This window comes from Zootoca vivipara, chromosome 15 (assembly GCF_963506605.1).
Source record: "Zootoca vivipara chromosome 15, rZooViv1.1, whole genome shotgun sequence".
Classification (NCBI taxonomy): domain Eukaryota; kingdom Metazoa; phylum Chordata; class Lepidosauria; order Squamata; family Lacertidae; genus Zootoca; species Zootoca vivipara.
This window is the reverse complement of record NC_083290.1, coordinates 43,228,628-43,246,881: the sequence shown is the minus strand read 5'-3', so window position 1 is coordinate 43,246,881 and position 18,254 is coordinate 43,228,628. Positions and strand designations below refer to the sequence as shown.

General features: G+C 45.0%; 1 protein-coding gene across 1 annotated transcript in view; it reads right to left on the bottom strand.

Annotated features, from left to right (window-relative positions):
* The window catches only part of PEBP4 (phosphatidylethanolamine binding protein 4), a 253,983-nt gene that overhangs the window by 192,662 nt on the left and 43,067 nt on the right, over positions 1-18,254 (bottom strand). The gene's annotated exons all lie outside the window — the stretch shown is intronic.

Here is an 18,254-nt window from a genome sequence, read left to right as displayed (position 1 = left end):
AAAACCAGGAGAATTCACACAAAAAACCTCCTGTCTGACTACACCCTTTTTAGTGTCTGTCCAGGTATGACCTGCAAGCTGTAGGCAATGTGCGCCACCTGTCCTACCTAGAGGTGGGTGCATATTACTCAAAGGTTCTGTGAGAGACCCCATGGCCTATCTGTGGGAGACTGACCACGACTTGGTGCTGATCAAGTTCATGTGGAGAAAAATGAAAGATTAACTTCATGTCCCATTCACAACTTATGTGTCGAACTGTTAGTAGCCTATTTGAAGTGCCACTTCAGCAAATGCTCCTGCTACAAGAATTCATGGTAGCTAAAGAAGAGAAGGAAGTATGAACAGCAAAAACCAACAACAAAACCAAATACCAAAAATTACACCAACAGCATTATGGGGTTAGCCAGAGGCTATAGCACAGACATCCCCAAACTGCGGCCCTCCAGATGTTTTGGCCTACAACTCGCATGATCCCTAGCTAACAGGACCAGTGGTCAGGGCAGATGGGAATTGTAGTCCAAAACATCTGGAGGGCCGAAGTTTGGAGATGCCTGCTATAGCAGGTGCAGGAACACAGACCATCACCTCCTGAAGGAACCACCATCAACTTGAAAAAACTCTCTCTGTACCATTTGTTTGTTTTATTATTTTAAATTTATAAACTTCAATGGACACCTTGATAGAAAGGTGGCACACTGACATAGCCCCAGGCGCACAAACCACAGAGATGCCCCTCACACAGCTGGGTGAGTGCGGAGAGTGAAGAGCAACACCCCTCTGCACCCGCTTGTTGGAGGGTCAAGAGCACCTTTCGTGCCCCACTCCCACCCAGCGCCATGAGCGCGCACCTGTCAGTGGTGAGGGCTTGGTAAGGCCCTGTTTACCCGGCCCTAGCCCCTGACGAGCGGTCAGGCCACAGCCAGCAGCTCCACTCCCAGGTCAAGCCTGACCTGGGGGGCGGAGAGCGGAGAGTCAGTGGCTGGGCGACACCGCACAAGGCTGCCGTCGAAACAGCATCCTTGCACCTGGCCAGGCCAAGACCAGTGGGCTCCCTCCACCCCCCGCCCCTCAGGGGCAGCTGGAGCATATGCTCTGCCACTGAGGAGGTATAAAAATGCAATAAATAAATAAATCTACATCCTGACTCCTAAACAAATTGCACATACCAGCCACAGTGGGAGGTTCAAACTGGGACCACCACATATGAGAAGCGGGCTGAACCTTTTCTCTCTATACTGATGAAAATCATTAGGCTTTGCTTCAGGCAGAAAAAATATAAAAGCACACCTGCAGTTTTCCTAACGAGGCAAATACCTGTACATTGTTAAACCCGATTCCCATCCCATGTCATGGTTCTGATATAGACTGGTAGCTCCCTGCACTGCTATTTGAAAACATTGTAGAAGGACAGCTACTGGTATGTACAGTATTCATTAAAGTCCATCATTGTCCTGCCCTCAACTCAAATACGTCCCTTTTGCCAAGTCATGATGTTTAGTCCACTTTAAAACATAGGAAAGATATCCCCACATATCACGTTACCAGCTCCAAGTAATAAGTTTTCATCTATGAAATGATATCATGTGTCCTGTTGAGATGCTGTCTCGGTCAGGTGCCAAGGAGGAATGGGAAGAAATTGGGGAGATGGAGGTGGATGACCCTGGGGTGGATCATAGCAGGTTGTGGCATGAGAATCTGACCCAGAGGAGGGGTCCAGCAGGCGGGGAAGAGGAGATCTGGGTCCCAGGGGAGGACCTAGCAGGCTGTGATCCACCAGCCCCCATGTCACTGGATATCCCAAGCCCGAGTCACTCACTGTGGAGCTGCCTCTAGCATTTTCCCCTGTTAGCAAAGAGCCCTCCCCTCCTGGGACGGTGCATGGGGAAAAGTGTAATGTTGAACTAGCTCTTTCTTTTTATGACTGTATGTTTGTTATGGGGGGGGGGAACTAAAATGATATTAGCATCTTTCTAAATAAAGTAGTAAGCACGTGGAAGGAAATAGTTAATTTTTAAAAAAAGTATGGAGATGCTCTAATTGGTCAAATATTGAACCTTGAACAGACAGAGCAGTACGACTAGAAAGCAGTTTAGCTAATTGTTCTGAAATATCTTTAATTACCAATTTCATTAGCACAGTTGGAACCTGGTCCCTAGGGGCATCACTGCTCAAACAAAAGAAAGCGAAGAAGCACAGAGGAGACCTGTCTTGCCTCCTGCTGTTCTCAGACATACATACAAGAAGCAAGCAGTTCATCCTCTTCATCAATATGACATTTGGGAGGTGAATCAATTTTTGCCATAGAGGATTCAAAAGTGATGTATCTACAAGCAATATATACAATAAGCTTAGCTGAAGTGACAGCTATGGATGAACCAAAGTCTTTCTTCAGGAATATTATTTGAAAGTTGCCCAATTTGAGGTGCTGATTATAACCTTTATAACCCTGAACAGGCTTCATGTCTGTATACTGAAGGAAACCTTTTACCTTAAGGCAGGTGTGGGGAACCTTTAACGCTCAACAACCTTTACTGTAACCTCCATCATGTCCGACCATTAGCTATGGCTGGGGCTGATGGGAGTTGGAGTTTCCCACCCGTGCCTTAAAAAGTGCCTTCTTTCACACGCACCTTCCTAATGCCTGTAACCTGAACGAAAATCACTTATACTGCCATCGTTTTGCTGAAGAATCTGCTGATATATAAGCAGAGCCTTTTCAGCTGGGGCCTCTATCCATTAATATATTATCTATTCAGGGGACTTTGTGTGGCCTCTTGACAGTTTTAGGCACTTTAAGTGTCAGAATACAACTTCTTTAAAATTAAAAAAACTTCTTTCACAGCTCATGCTTCAGCATTATCACATTTCTTAATTAATTAATTAATTAATCAATTGCAGTGGTTTTATTTTATTTTACTGTTTCTGTGAGTTTCACTGTATAGAATTCATTGTAGATTGGGATATATGGGGTGTTAGGGGAGGGGTAGTACCTCTGGTGGGGGAGGGACGCGGGTGGCGCTGTGGGTTAAACCACAGAGCCTAGGGCTTGCCGATCAGAAGGTTGGCGGTTCGAATCCCCACGACGGGGTGAGCTCCCGTCGCTCGGTCCCAGATCCTGCCAACCTAGCAGTTCGAAAGCACGTCAAAGTGCAAGTAGATAAACAGGGACCGCTCCGGCAGGAAGGTAAACGGTGTTTCCATGCGCTGCTCTGGTTCGCCAGAAGCAGCTTAGTCATGCTGGCCACATGACCTGGAAGCTGTACGCCGGCTCCCTCGGGGTAGTCTGTCCACCTTTGGTCCCCACCCGGCACTCAGCTCTCACCTGTGGCTCCTAGAAGCTGTCAGTGTGCAGCAGCTGCCACACCTCAGGAAGAGGCTTCGACTGGCTGGGTCTCAAACCCTCTGTGAGTTAGGAACATCCCCTGCATGTGAAGACAGGGTCTGGTGGATTGAGCAGACGAGGCCAAGAGTGGGCCCAACAGTCAAGAAGGCGGTTTCTGCTGTAGAGGGAAGTGAAGGGCAGATGGGGCTTGTCAGCCTGGGAAGGTAGTCCATTTAGAAGGAAAATTCTGACCCTAAACCTCTGCTGCCTTGTGGGAGATCTTGCGGAGAAGAAAAGGCTAAGCATTAAACCCTACAAAATCCAGAGCATAGTCCCTAAGATGGTGCCTTGTACACCTCCCCTCCAGCAACTCCTGCAGCCAAGCTGGTGCCAAATGTCCTTAATTTCATTTTTCCCTTCCTCAACAGCAGGATTAAAGGTAAAGGGACCCCTGACTGTTAGGTCCCGTTGCGGACAACTCTGGGGTTGTGTCACTCTTCTCGCTTTACTGGCCAAGGGAGCCGGCATACAGCTTCTGAGTCATGTGGCCAGCATGACTAAGCCACTTCTCAGAGGACCCCAAATTTGAGGGGAGAGACAAGTTTTCCAAGCATACCAGATTAAAATAGAATTCCTGATTTGAAAAGATTTATTTATCAAATTTGTAACCCACCCTTTCTCTCAAAGGAGCCCAGGGTGGCAAACTCAAATATAATAATACAATACGTACATAATAAAACCATATTTGAAAACAATGGAAAACATTAAAAACATATAAAAAGTGTAAAATTTAAAATTGTCCTTCTGAAATTGTGGTGTCTTTTGGGCACTCCACATGTGGTAAAAGAATAGGGAGGGGAAGGATAGATTTTTAAAATGCATCTTAAGTTCCAAAGAGATGAAAAATTCTTGAACACTGAATGTTTTCCCAGGGGTGAGTCAAACGTTATGGATTCTTGTGACAGCCTGCCTCCTACTGGCTGAACAAGGAAACTACTTTCAAATGCTGTGTGAGCAACAGCAAGATGAGTTAGGAGCCCCACCCAGGACAGATCTTCTGATGTGTTCCGTTACCGAAGATAAAAACTTCACATGCCCCTGTTGGTCCATGGGAAAGACCCAGACAGGAACACCATCATGATGCCTTCCTAGGGACTACCTAAGAGTGAGCTAGCTTTTGACTTTTAACCGCAGTGTTGAACATAAAAGGAAGAATGGAACAAGAAATGTGCTCCTGGTAGAAGCAAAGTCTGCAATGCATGCAAGTGAGGGATCTTTGGCAGGGATATAAGTTTTAGGGGAAATGTTGAAATGGAAAATCCCCCACTGTGCCTTAAGCAGATGAAGATCTGATTTAGAATGTTTACTGGACTTACATAGAAGGTTCTCCCCCTAGAGGAGAACATGGGTTGTGGAAGGGTTAACAAGACATCCCAGGGTTGGAGAGGCGGGTCAGTTTGGATGGCCACATGTGTGATTGGTGGGTGTGCTGTTGCTGGGGAAATCTGCATGTAGCAAATGATTGATTGACAGCCTTAACCCTATATATGCTTAGAGAGCAGCTTTCAGTTCCACTTTTGCTGCTCGCAACGAATCTCCGCCCACCCTCCTCTAATTTTAGGCATTCTTGCATTGACCTTGGGGTCGCCTGTTTTGGATCAGGGACCTGGTAGGAATTTTGCCACTTGGGTGCCAGGTGGTTTTTGCCTACTATGCTGCAATAAGTCACAACTTGTAAGGTCGGCGGTTAGGCATTGGTTCAAATTGGATGGTGGAGGGGTACGGATTTTGATTGGGCCTGCCCCTCATGGTTGCTACTGCCTTTAGGGGTATTCCTTTAAAGGAATCCTGGGGCTCTACATGTTTGTCCGTTTATCCCCGTTAGTGGCCAGGGCTGCGCATGAGCCTTGGGGAGCATCTGCTTACCTTCCAAGTCCTGGACTGCAGAATCCGGGACCGGCAGCCATGTGACACCGGAAGTTGCGTCGACGTAACTTCCGGTGTCGCTTTGCCCTTCTATGGGCACCAAAAATGGCCGTCGCCGGCTTCGAAAGTTGCTTGTACGCATGTCAGGAAGTGCGTCGACGCAACTTCCGGTGTCGCTCCGCCCATCTATGGGCACCAAAAATGGCCGACGACGACACCGGAAGTTGCGTCTATGCACTTCCGGACATGCGTAGATGCGACTTTTGAAGCCGGCAGCGACCATTTTTGGTGCCCATAGAAGGGCAAATCGGGGAAAAAATGGCTGCCGCCAGGAGAAAATAACGGAGAAAAACGGGAGATGAAGTGATACAGGGGACCACCGGGAAAAGGTAAGTAAAAACGGGGGGTTTCCCGGGGAAAACGGGGGTACTTGGCAGCTATGGCATATGAGGGATGAGGTCAAGGGCGTGGCCCCTGCCCCAATGTCTCCCAGAGGGTGCTTACCTACTGGCTCCCCTACTAGGCTAGTGGGAGTCAGATCTGTCCCAGGCGGGGGACAGATGGCAAGAACCAATGCCTAAGCAACCACTCACATTCAGTTGTATTTAAATAAAGTTGTGGCCAAATTAATGCCAAAAATCTTAAACTTAAAATATTGTGTGAAGTGTGAGTTATTGGGGGGATGTCTTGGTACCTCGGCACGCAAGTAGTAAACAAGAATAAAAAGAAGTCATGCTAATTTTACATGCTGCATAAATATCTGAAAAGTTTTTCAATACCCAAAAGTAACGGGGGGGGGGGGAGAGAGAATGGCTGCCTAAGATCTCTGCTCCGATCTTCCCTTGAGAAAAATAGCCCTCCCACAGCAGGCAATTCACTCTTTTCCAAATGAACATTGTGGGACAAGATTGTCGGTGAATGTTACCTGGCCTTCAGAGATCCAAGTAAAATATTCTGACAGATTATTTTACACCAGTAGATCCTGAAGGCCCAAACTCTGCAAAATGTGCTTTGCAGAGAAAATGGCACCCAGGTCACAGGAAAATATGAGACTGGTATCTGCTGCAAATGGAGCCCTGGTGTCCTAATTAAAACACATTTTGTATCTTTAAGGATGGTTTTAGTACGTTGGCAACCCAAATAAGCAGAAGCATTTGTATTTGGCATCCCAGTAAATTAATGTTTTCACATATACCGTGTTTCTCCGAAAATAAGCCACACCCCGAAAATAAGCCATACCCCAAAAATAAGCCATACCCCCCCCCAAAAAAATAAGCCATAGTTAAACTGTACCATACTTAATTAAAAAATAAGACATCCCCTGAAAATAAGCCACCGTGTTTTTTTTTGAGGAAAAATAAATATGAGACGGTGTCTTATTTTTGGAAAACATGGTTATTTATGCTTATGATATATTCATATATAATACTTTTAAAAATATATATCAAACCACATAATTCCCCCCCTAACCTTTTATTAAGAACATTGTGTTTTTAACTTAGTTTGATTGAAAACGTTAAGTTGTCATCTTTGCAGAGCAGAATGTTTCAACTTTGAAAAGAAATAGTGCTGGTGATGGCATGGCAACCAGAACAGAACAGTTACATTTGTGGGCCTGTCTGGGTGTGAATGGGTTTTTGCTTATAGGAAGGCAGAAAAAAGTTGGGCCTGTGATGCTGGCAATCTGGAGCTTTTGCTACTTTAAGAAAAGTTCCCATGCATATGGAAAGAAGTGGATCTATGTGTGTGGAGACGACAATATGGAGACAATTCAAACCTGGGTCTGACAGAATGCTATTTTCACAAGACAACTGGATTTCTGGATTTTTTGGGAAATAACTTTTGCTTGCTTAGACATATGACTATAAAAACTTGCTCTCAGGCATCACCTTTAAGGAGTCCAGATCCTTTTGCCCCTCACACCCAAATTGTCCATGCCAAGCCACCCTAGCCTCCTTCTCCACTGCTGCTGCATGAGAGTACAGGTAAGGTGTCCCATTGCCCACCTCCCTCCCTCCCTCCCTCCCTCCCTCCCTCCCTCCCTCCCTCCCTCCCTCCCTCCCTCCCTCCCTCCCTCCCTCCCTCCCTCTCTCTCCCTCCCTCTCTCTCCCTCCCTCTCCCTCCCTCTCTCTCTCTCTCTCTCTCTCTCTCTCTCTCTCTCTCTCTCTCTCTCTCTCTCTCTCTCTCTCGGGGCACCTTCCCTCCAGGCTGGGGGGCTTGACCCTGGTCTGCTCTCGCTTGGCTCCAGCCTCCCCCCCTCCATCTGGCCTCCCGGTGGCATCACTGCTCTTGCTGTGTATTCTTCCCCTCCTTGACAGTGCGTGGATTAGGGCAAGTGTGCTAGCAGGGTAATTCCTTCACTCCAATTTATATTCCTCCTTTCCACAACTTCTTTTCACAAGGGAGAGAAAATCCCTAAGCTGTGTAATATCAGCTTTAGGAAAGAAAGTTTGGAACCTTCCACTTTGGTCCTGTTATTTGTTGTTATAGTAAAGGTAAAGGGACCCCTGACCATTAGGTCCAGTCGTGGACGACTCTGGGGTTGCGGCGCTCATCTCGCTTTACTGGCCGAGGGAGCCGGCATACAGCTTCCGGGTCTTGTGGCCAGCAGGATTAAGCCACTTCTGGCGAACCAGAGCAGCGCACGGAAATGCAGTTTACCTTCCCGCTGTAGTGGTACCTATTTATCTACTTGCACTTTGACGTGCTTTCAAACTGCTAGGTTGGCAGGAGCTGGGACCGAGCAACGGGAGCTTACCCCGTCGCGGGGATTCGAACCGCCGACCTTCTGATCGGCAAGCCCTAGGCTCTGTGGTTTAACTCACAGCGCCACCTGCGTCCCATTATTTGTTGTTATATTCCCTTGCAAAAGTAATACCCCAGGTTGTTTGGTTGTTTATTCTGGTACCCTTGCATCCCCTTTTTGCTGTGTGTCTCAGGCCCAATCAATTTGGCACAGAAAGCAACATTGTTCACTAACTCCATCCCCAAACCAGCTTAAAGAAGAAACAATTTCAAACACTGCTAATGGCAATGCTAGAGAGTAACTAGGTTACTTTGGGCCCATTGCTTCTTTGACCCAGTAAGGTCTCAAATAAACTGTGATATTTTTGCACTGGGCATTGACTAATCTATGAGAATTTGCCAAGAGCATCTTGAATCACCATCTTAAGACTGACATATGGCAGCCAGAGGTTTCTAACATGCCCTCTTTCACCAACGTACTTCTGCCCCTCCCCCCCATTGAGTCTGAGGAACAGTGCTATGAAATTTGAAAACTAGCTTACTGCTTTGTGGCCTAATAAAGGGAGTATGATACAATATGAGTCTATATGACTCTGTACATTTATTGCCTTCCTGCAGACCTTGCAGACAGATTCTATAATAGCTGGGAACTAAGCAATGAGAAATATAGGACGAAGCATACCATGCCTTGGGGTCATTGCCTTCTCTTAATCTTACAGAGTCCTAACATTTCATGGCCAGATTTATATGATTGTGAAAAATCCTCCCCCCCCTCCCACCACACAAATACATACACATCAGTTTAAAGTGGGGAAAATGTACAACCTGACATTGCACCTTTTACGTGTCAGCCTTCGTAGCTGTCAAAATGAAGCCGTTAAGTGACGGCACCCTCATTTCCTTGTTAAAAATCTGACTGCTCCCTTAGGCTACAATGGAATACATCGCCAAATTAATGAGGATGTGACAAAGTTTATGGGTCACATTACATTCATCTCCCATGGTTCTGCTTGCACAAACCTGAAAAAATGACTGAAAACAACAGGAGCCAAGGGTGAAAGACCACTGGATTTTTTTTTGGGAGCATGTGCATTCACCAAAAGAACAATCCTGTACATGTCATAATTAATCAGCCACTTGTTAGACAAGCAGAGAGCACTCTACCCCTCTGGTAAGGGAGTTGGATTAAAGCCTTGTCTATTTGCTGTCTCCCTCTATGCAGCTGTCTTCTCAAACCCCCTCTCCTGAATATGCTGCACTGAAAGGGGGCAGAAACATTATGAAAACTCTCATATCTCATGCCATACATTTCCAAAATATTACCCACATTAATTCCATGACATCTTCCACTACTCATACTGGAAACAGGACTGTTTCAAAAGAATCTTTTAAAATAATAATAATAACTGTGCTGAATTCCTAAACAGGCACTGGAATTTAGAGAGACAAACCGATAAAGACAATAACTTTTATTGGGGCTACATAATGGCACAAGGGGCATGTGAGCTTTTGAGTTACAAAGAGGTCTTTGTCAAACAGAACTAAATGTTCATTCTCATTTATATCACGTGCAAGGGTACAACTACTGCAAATATTTTATAACCCTGAAATCAGTAATGTGCTTGCTAAAACCAAATATCTAGCACCAAAAAATAAAATCCAAGTGAGATTTGGCAAAGCAAATCCAAGCTGTATATTATACAGTGGGACCTCGACTTACGAATTTAATCCGTTCCAAATGCACACTGGTAAGTCGAAAACTTCGCAAGTCGAGTTTCCCATAGGAAAAGCGGTTTCCCATAGGAATTGGAATTTCCAATTGGAATTTTTTTCCAATTTCCCATTGGAAACAGAAAAATTCATAAGTCAATGAAACCGCATCTAAAAACTCGTAAGTCGAGGAAACCGCATCTAGCCACGAATGTGTTTTCCGTTCGGATGTCGGAAAAATCGTAAGCGCGTGGCCACTTTTTACCACTCGTAACTCGAAAACATCGGATGTCGAATAGCTCGTAAGTCGAGGTCCCACTGTAAATTAAATTAATGTGAATTAGATTATGAACATCCATTCATTAATACAATCAAAGTATCAGTCAAGAATGTCTTAACATGATACTCGTATACCAAGCAAACCACTCTGGTAAATAATAGCCTACTCACAATTATGTTACAATGTGGTGGCTATATAAATGTATTAGTTGTATGTATGCATGTATGTATGTATGTATGAATGAATGAATGAATGAATGAATGTATTAGTTGTACATGTCATGCCACTGAAGAATTAAAGAAGCTTCAAATTGAATGTGGCCAGAAAACTTGTATCTGCATTTCAAAGCTAGGCTTGCATACCAGAGAGGTCTTTGTTCTATCTGGCTTTTGCCTATTTTGAACTTGGAAGTGTCAGGTCCCATCCACTACAACGGTGAGCCTAATAAATGTCTTTTCCTTGCTCAGGGAAGATCCAGATTACCTAATTGGCTGTTCTTTTCCATGCAGAGTATTCATAGCTTTGCTTCCAACCTGCAAACAGTGCTAGTGCCAAAGCTACTTTGCACCCTTGGCAAGGCAAACTACTTGCTCACCCCTCATCCCCAAATTGCTAACTCAGTTTGCAAAAACAGACGTCGTGTAATGAAAAGAAAAGCACAAAATTCGAAGCTGCTGAATTTATTTGAAGAATAAGCAATACAACCATCTTTATCTTTCTCAAACACAAAAGAAAATACTATATAGCACAAAAATAATGTTGAATAATCTTGTGAACTGCGATGTTAAAATTTAAGCCTCCTGAAAGTTTCGGGCACACCAAAATCTCACTTTGAGTGCCTTTTCCTTTGCAAATTTTGACACCAATTACTTCAGGTCAATGCTTGGGAATGTTCAATTGATATAGGTGCTTAGCCAATTAGGCTCTTTGGCAACAAGGTCGGGCATATGTAAGTTTTTATAACTTTGAGAAACTGTGTTCACTGCTTGCCACTGAGAAGGATCCTAAGAGCAATAGAAACATTAGACACATTATCCAGGAGTTTTAGCTGTAGTATAAAGAGAAGTACTCCTTGTGATGCCATAGATTTCAAAGTCTTCAAGCTATTGCTGTAAGTTCACAGCACAGATCTTCAGCACCAATATGTTTGTTTCCATTGTGCATCAAAAAAAGAAGAAATGCATCAGAAATGCATCAGAGGAAAAACAAGGATACAGATTTGCATAAATGTTGCATATATTAATTTATATGTAGATGCAAATTTAGAAATATTGTAATTTAAACAGAAATACAGTACTTCTGTGACTAGGTTACCTGAGTGCCTACTAAGTCTTCTGCCTCCATACTAACGGCTGGTGGGCACCTTCCGTGCTCTTGCTTTCCCTACTGATGGCTCTTTTATCTCTTAGCCAGAAATGGACTGGACAGACTTTCAAACAGAGCAGGGGTGGGGAAAACGATCCAGGCAGCAGACTGTGTACTGTGGTCCCTGACCCACACCCCACTCCATCAGCCACTTCGACAAATGGGTAGGCTTTCCCTATGTCAATCACAGTGATGCCAGGTGGACCAAAACAAAACCAATAATAATAATTTGTAGGGGCAGCTCAAGCCACACCTAGAATGGAAAAATCTTTTCATTGCCAGCTTCAATTCAAAACAACTTGTGGGTCAAACTGGGAACGTAGTCAGGCCTCAAGCTTCTGAGCCAAAAGTTTCCCATCCTGAAATAGAAAAATCCTTAAAATTACGTGTCGTCCTGTGACAAACCTTCCAATATTTATTCATGTTTTCTATGTTTTTAAGGTTTCAAATGTTTTTGTTTTGTTGTAATTGTATTTTTGTTGCTTTGTTATTTGCCACTATAGGCTCTCAGGAGAAGAAGGGTGAGATGGAAATTTAATAAATTAATTTAAAAGTTCTCCCTCATCCAAAGTGAAACTAAGACCATACAACTTTCTACCATTCGGAAGTAACACAAAAACTCATCCAATGAGTTTTTGGATGTATTAAGTATTAAGGAGTATTAAGGAGTATTAAGTCTAGGGCAGGAATGAAAACTCCAAATGCAGGGTAGGGGAATAGTTTCTGATGTTGGGCTGGATTCCTTTTTCACCACAGCCTGGAAGTCAGTACATGACATAAGCAGAGAAGCATGAAGGACCATCTCCCAGGAAACAAGTGGCAATTGTGACGTTGTTAACCTGCAAAGAAGCGTTGCCACAAAAATGATTGTTCCAACCCAAGAAAACAAGTGAGTGAGTGTGTGTGTGTGTGTGTGCAAGCCTGTGGGAGGTGGTGAACGGAGTCTTTGACCTGGGTGAAAGAAAGCCTAGTTTCGCCCCTGAGTTCCAGAAAAAGGTGTTGGCCTCAACATTTGAATCATGTAGGGAAAAGATAGGTGGGCCTTTTAATGGCTCCCACCAAAGTCAGCCAAATCATGTCTTTCTTGTAGCCTTCCAGACGTAATAGTTAAGGGAGCCACCTTTCCCCCCCCCCCCAATAATCTGAGCACTGGTCTTCCTTAATAAACAGGAACCGTTGGAGTGGATGTGACTATTATCCTTGCATCACTTACACCAGACTACACCTTTGTAATCACTCTGCATTCAGCCAGTAATAACTACCATTGCCTCATTCAGTACTCACAATTGTTCAAGCCTAAAGTGTTATAACACCCAAGGATCAAATTGAAATTTTATGTGGAGGTTTATTAGGCAGTTACTAAAAATAAACCTCACATCACAGATAATTCAGAGGAACAATCAACTATGGTCTTAAACACAGTGGGGGCAGGATTTAAGATTTCAGCAGTTGCAGGGCAAGATTAACAGCAAGGTTCAAGAGCCTGCTGTTAGATTCACATTTAAAATATACTGCAAAAAGGAGTACACTTCAAGAACATTTGTTGTGTGCATGTATGAGGATTTAAAACAAAACTGTTCTCCCATAATTTTGAACTAGCCAGCCAGGCATGAGCACATTCCCACATTTTTGCATGCCAGCCAGAATTATGCACACACAAACCCATACCCACCCGTGTGCCAGATATAAACAAACTCTCCTCCTGCCCAGATGCCTGGCATATTGATGCCTCTTTTCTTGGTCATAAGACACACACACAAAAAGTCCTGCTGGGTCAGACCAAAGGCCCATCTAGTCCAAACTCCTATTCTCACAGTGGCCAACCAGATGCCTGTAGAAAACCTGCAAGCAGGACAAGCAGACAAGCCGTAGTGTCATGGCTATACAGACCCAGAGGCCCAGAAATAATTATTCTCAACTACCCACATGTTCCTTATCCTTAATGCAGTCCTCACCAGCCACTCATGATCTACTATTGCACCTCCTCCTCCTCCTATAAACCCAGAGACTGGTAGAGAAGGGCATTAGCCAAGCGAGGCAGCAATAAGACAGGCAGGTAAGTGACAGCTAGGTTGGGAGCAGCAGGTAGTCAACAGCTGTGGTAGTGGTGGCTCTGCCAACTAGGATAGCAATATTTGAAATTGCTCGTCTGCAGTTGTGCCTCCCCGTCCTCTCATTGAGCCTGCCCAGCCTGCATCTGCTTTGTGTATCCTGACCGTGTAGCTTCTTTTCAGCCACTGGTGTGAGTCCAATAAGAGGGAGCACACTTCTAAGCAGAGAGAAAGGACTGCCCTGAGACTGGGACTCTTCTCTGGTGGCAGCAACAAGGGAAACAATTCAACACCATCATGATTGGCAAAGGCATAATCCAACCCCCTCCCTGCTCTCAAAACAGGACTCAAAGCAGCAGGCAGCTATGCTAGAACAAGCAGCAGAATCCAACTTTCTCTCTGTTATTAACATCAGAACAGCTGCTGAAAGAGAAGCCATGTGAAGGAGCAGAAGTGGCATTATTTTTAAATGTTGCCAAGCCATTTGACAGAGCCCTTAAGATCATTACTTAGCAAAATTGTTGTTGTTGTTGTTTAGTCGTTTAGTCATGTCTGACTCTTCGTGACCCCGTGGACCAGAGCACGCCAGGCACTCCTGTCTTCCACTGCCTCCCACAGTTTGGTCAGACTCATGTTCGTAGCTTCGAGAACACTGTCCAACCATCGCGTCCTCTGTCATCCCCTTCTCCTTGTGCCCTCAATCTTTCCCAACATCAGGGGCTTTTCCAGGGCGTCTTCTCTTCTCATGAGGTGGCCAAAGTATTGGAGCCTCAGCTTCAGGATCTGTCCTTCCAGTGAGCACTCAGGGCTGATTTCCTTCAGAATGGATAGGTTTGATCTTCTTGCAGTCCATGGGACTCTCAAGAGTCTCCTCCAGCACCATAATTCAAAAGCATCAATCCTTCGGCGATCAGCCTTCTTTATGGTCCAGTTCTCACTTCCATACATCACTACTGGGAAAACTATAGCTTTAACTATATGGACCTTTGTTGGCATGGTGATGTCTCTGCTTTTTAAGATGCTGTCTAGGTTTGTCATTGCTTTTCTCCCAAGAAGCAGGTGTCTTTTAATTTTGTGACTGCTATCACCATCTGCAGTGATCATGGAACCGAAGAAAGTAAAATCTCTCACTGCCTCCATTTCTTCCCCTTCTATTTGACAGGAGGTGACGGGACCAGTGGCAATGATCTTAGTTTTTTTGATGTTGAGCTTCAGACCATATTTTGCACTCTCCTCTTTCACACTCATTAAAAGGTTCTTTAATTCCTCCTCACTTTCTGCCATCAAGGTTGTGTCACCAGCATATCTGAGGTTGTTGATATTTCTTCCGACAATCTTAATTCTGGTTTGGGATTCATCCAGTCCAGCCTTTCACATGATGAATTCTGCATATAAGTTAAATAAGCAGGGAGACAATATACAGCCTTGTCATACTCCTTTCCCAATTTTGAACCAATCAGTTATTCCATATCCAGTTCTAACTGTAGCTTCTTATCCCACATAGAGATCTCTCAGGAGACAGATGAGGTGATCAGACACTCCCATTTCTTTAAGTACTTGCCATAGTTTGCTGTGGTCGACACAGTCAAATACTTTTGCATAGTCAATGAAGCAGAAGTAGATGTTTTTCCGGATCTCTCTAGCTTTCTCCATAATCCAGCGCATGTTTGCAATTTGGTCTCTGGTTCCTCTGCCCCTTCGAAATCCAGCTTGCACTTCTGGGAGTTCTCGGTCCACATACTGCCTAAGCCTGCCTTGTAGAATTTTAAGCATAACCCTGCTAGCGTGTGAAATGAGTGCAATTGTGCGGTAGTTGGAGCATTCTTTGGCACTGCCCTTCTTTGGGATTGGGATGTAGACTGATCTTCTCCAATCCTCTGGCCATTGCTGAGTTTTCCAAACTTGCTGGCATATTGAGTGTAGTACCTTAACAGCTTGCCAATAACCTTGCTAGCGTGTGAAATGAGCGCAATTGTGTGGTAGTTGGCGCATTCTTTGGCACTGCCCTTCTTTGGAATTGGGATGTAGACTGATCTTCTCCAATCCTCTGGCCATTGCTGAGTTTTCCAAACTTGCTGGCATATTGGGTGTAGCACCTTAACAGCATCATATTTTAAAATTTTAAATAGTTCAGCTGGAATATCATCACTTCCACTGGCCTTGTTATTAGCAATGCTTTCTAAGGCCCATTTGACTTCACTCTCCAAGATGTCTGGCTCAAGGTCAGCAACCCCACACTACCTGGGGCGTACGAGACCTCCATATCTTTCTGGTATAATTCCTCTGTGTATTCTTGCCACCTCTTCTTGATGTCTTCTGCTTCTGTTCGGTCCTTTCTGCTTTTGTCCTTTATTATGGTAATCTTTGTACGAAATGTTCCTTTCATATCTCCAATTTTCTTGAACAGATCTCTGATTTTTCTCATTCTGTTGTTTTCCTCTATTTCTTTGCATTGCTCATTTAAGAAGGCCCTCTTCCCTCTCATTGCTATTTTTTGGAAGTCTGCATTCAATTTCCTGTATCTTTCACTATCTCCCTCACATTTTGCTTGCCTTCTCTCCTCCGCTATTTGTAAGGCCTTATTGGACAGCCACTTTGCTTTCTTGCATTTCCTTTTCATTGGGGTTTTCGTTGCTGCCTCCTGTATAATGTTACGAGCCTCCATCCACAGTTCTTCACTCTGTCCACCAAATCTAAATCCTTAAACCTGTTCCTCACTTCCACTGTGTATTCATAAGGGATTTGATTTAGATTGTGTCTTACTGGCCCAGTGGTTTTTCCTACTTTCTTCAGTTTAAGCTGGAATTTTGCTATAAGAAGCTGATGATCTGAGCCACAGTCAACTCCAGGTCTTGTTTTTGCTGACTGTATAGAGCTTCTCCATCTTTGGCTGCAGAGAATATAATCAATCTGATTTCGATGTTGCCCATCTGGTGATGTCCATATGTAGAGTCGTCTCTTGTTGGAAAAGAGTGTTTGTTGTTGGAAAAGAGTGTTTGTGATGACCAGCTTGTTCTCTTGATATAACTCTATTAGCCTTTGTTGTGCTTCGCTTTGAACTCCAAGGCCAAACTTGCCAGTTGTTCCTTTTGTATCTTGATTTCCTACTTTAGCATTCCAATCCCCTATAATGAGAAGAAAATCCTTCTTTGATGTCATTTCTAGAAGGTGTTGTAAGTCTTCATAGAATTTGTCAATTTCACTTTCTTCACTTAGCAAAATTAGGTACCCCAAAAAACCACTCGCATCCGGCGTGCTCGCTTCCCCTTCCCCCAGCTCGCCCCCCAGCCTTGCGTCCGGCGCGCTTGCTTCCCCTTCCCCCAGCTCGCCCCCCAGCCTCGCATCCGGCGCGCTCGCTTCCCCTTCCCCCAGCTCGCCTTCCAGCCTCGCATCCGGCGTGCTCGCTTCCCCTTCCCCCAGCTCGCCTTCCAGCCTCACGTCCGGCTGCCCCCACTCACCCGCCGAGCCCAGGAGCAGCCACAGCAGCCACACAGCCGCTCCGGAAAGTTTTAAGGCTCTGCCGAGCGCCTCTCGGTCCAAGCCCGGCCCAGGCCCAGGTGGCTGTGCAGGCGGGGAGGGGGAAGCAGGAAGAGGGCCAGGGAGAGGCTCGCTCCCTCCTTCACCAGCAGCCGGACCCTCGCGCCCAACCAGCCAGCCAGCCTGCCTGCCATCTATGCTACTTTGTCTTGCGAAGCACGGCCATAGAACAATTCGTCTTGCGAGTCTCCCAAAAAACTGCAAGACGCTTTCGTCTTGCAAGTTTTTCGTTGGACGAGGCATTCGTCTTGCGAGGTACCACTGTACTTCTGAGCTAGAAACCAGCCTCAAAGCTATGTTTACAGTCAATTAAACATATACTATTCTCAGCTGACACTATGTAAGAGACACAAAGGAGAGGAAGAAAATGTTTTGCAATTATATTTACATAGAGAGATGATCTAAAATGCTGGTGTGGGAATTGTAAAAGGACAAAGCAGTGAATGTTTGGGAATCAGATTTCATCCAAAACATATCACCATACCCAAAATGTTACTTTTCCCTCCTCAGGAAGAAAACCCTCTGCTAAGTCACAATTTCAATTTCCTGCAACTAGTTGGCTCTAGGAATTTTCTCTAGACACCAGTTGCTGGGACACCTCTATAAAGCCTGCCTGCCCTGGGAGTGGGGCTCGTTCCTTTAGGGGTGGCACTTCGGGGGGTGGGACAAGGGTGTGACCCAGCCGCCTTGTGCTAAAATGGTTTTTTTTTTCAAAAAAAAATGAGGATGGGTTTTAACTCAGGTGACTGTAGTGTTGCTTTATTTAAGGGTAGAGTGGAGTTGTTTTAACTGTTCTTAAATGTTAATTCGTATTTTTTTGTTTTAGAAGTTAATTTGTTTTAGTGGGAGTGGGACAGGGCTACCCAAGAGTGGGCCCCAGCCAACAGAATGGCTGAGGCAGGTTCCACTGGAGGCGATGCTTTGGGACACGCAATCTCAGTGATCAGAGGAAGGAGGAGGAGTTGCCAAGGAGGCAAGCCAAGTCATTGTATGAAGACTATCCCTGCCTCTGGGTCGAGTCCTGACCAGGATACAGGTATCAACAAGAGTGCCCCACAAGACCTCAAGGTGGCTCTGTGCAATGCCAGGTCAATGATTCATAAGACCGTTGCCCTCCATGATTTGATAATGGATGGAGGAATTGACCCAGCATGTGTAACAGAGGCTTGGTTGGACACAGCAGGTAACCCTGTTCTTGCTGCTGCTTGTCCACCAGGTTTCTCTTATGCACAGCAACCCAGGTCATGTGTGTGGGAAGGCAGAGTTGCAGTGATTTTTAAGGAAGTCCTTAGTTTTCACCAGGTATCCTATTAGGAAG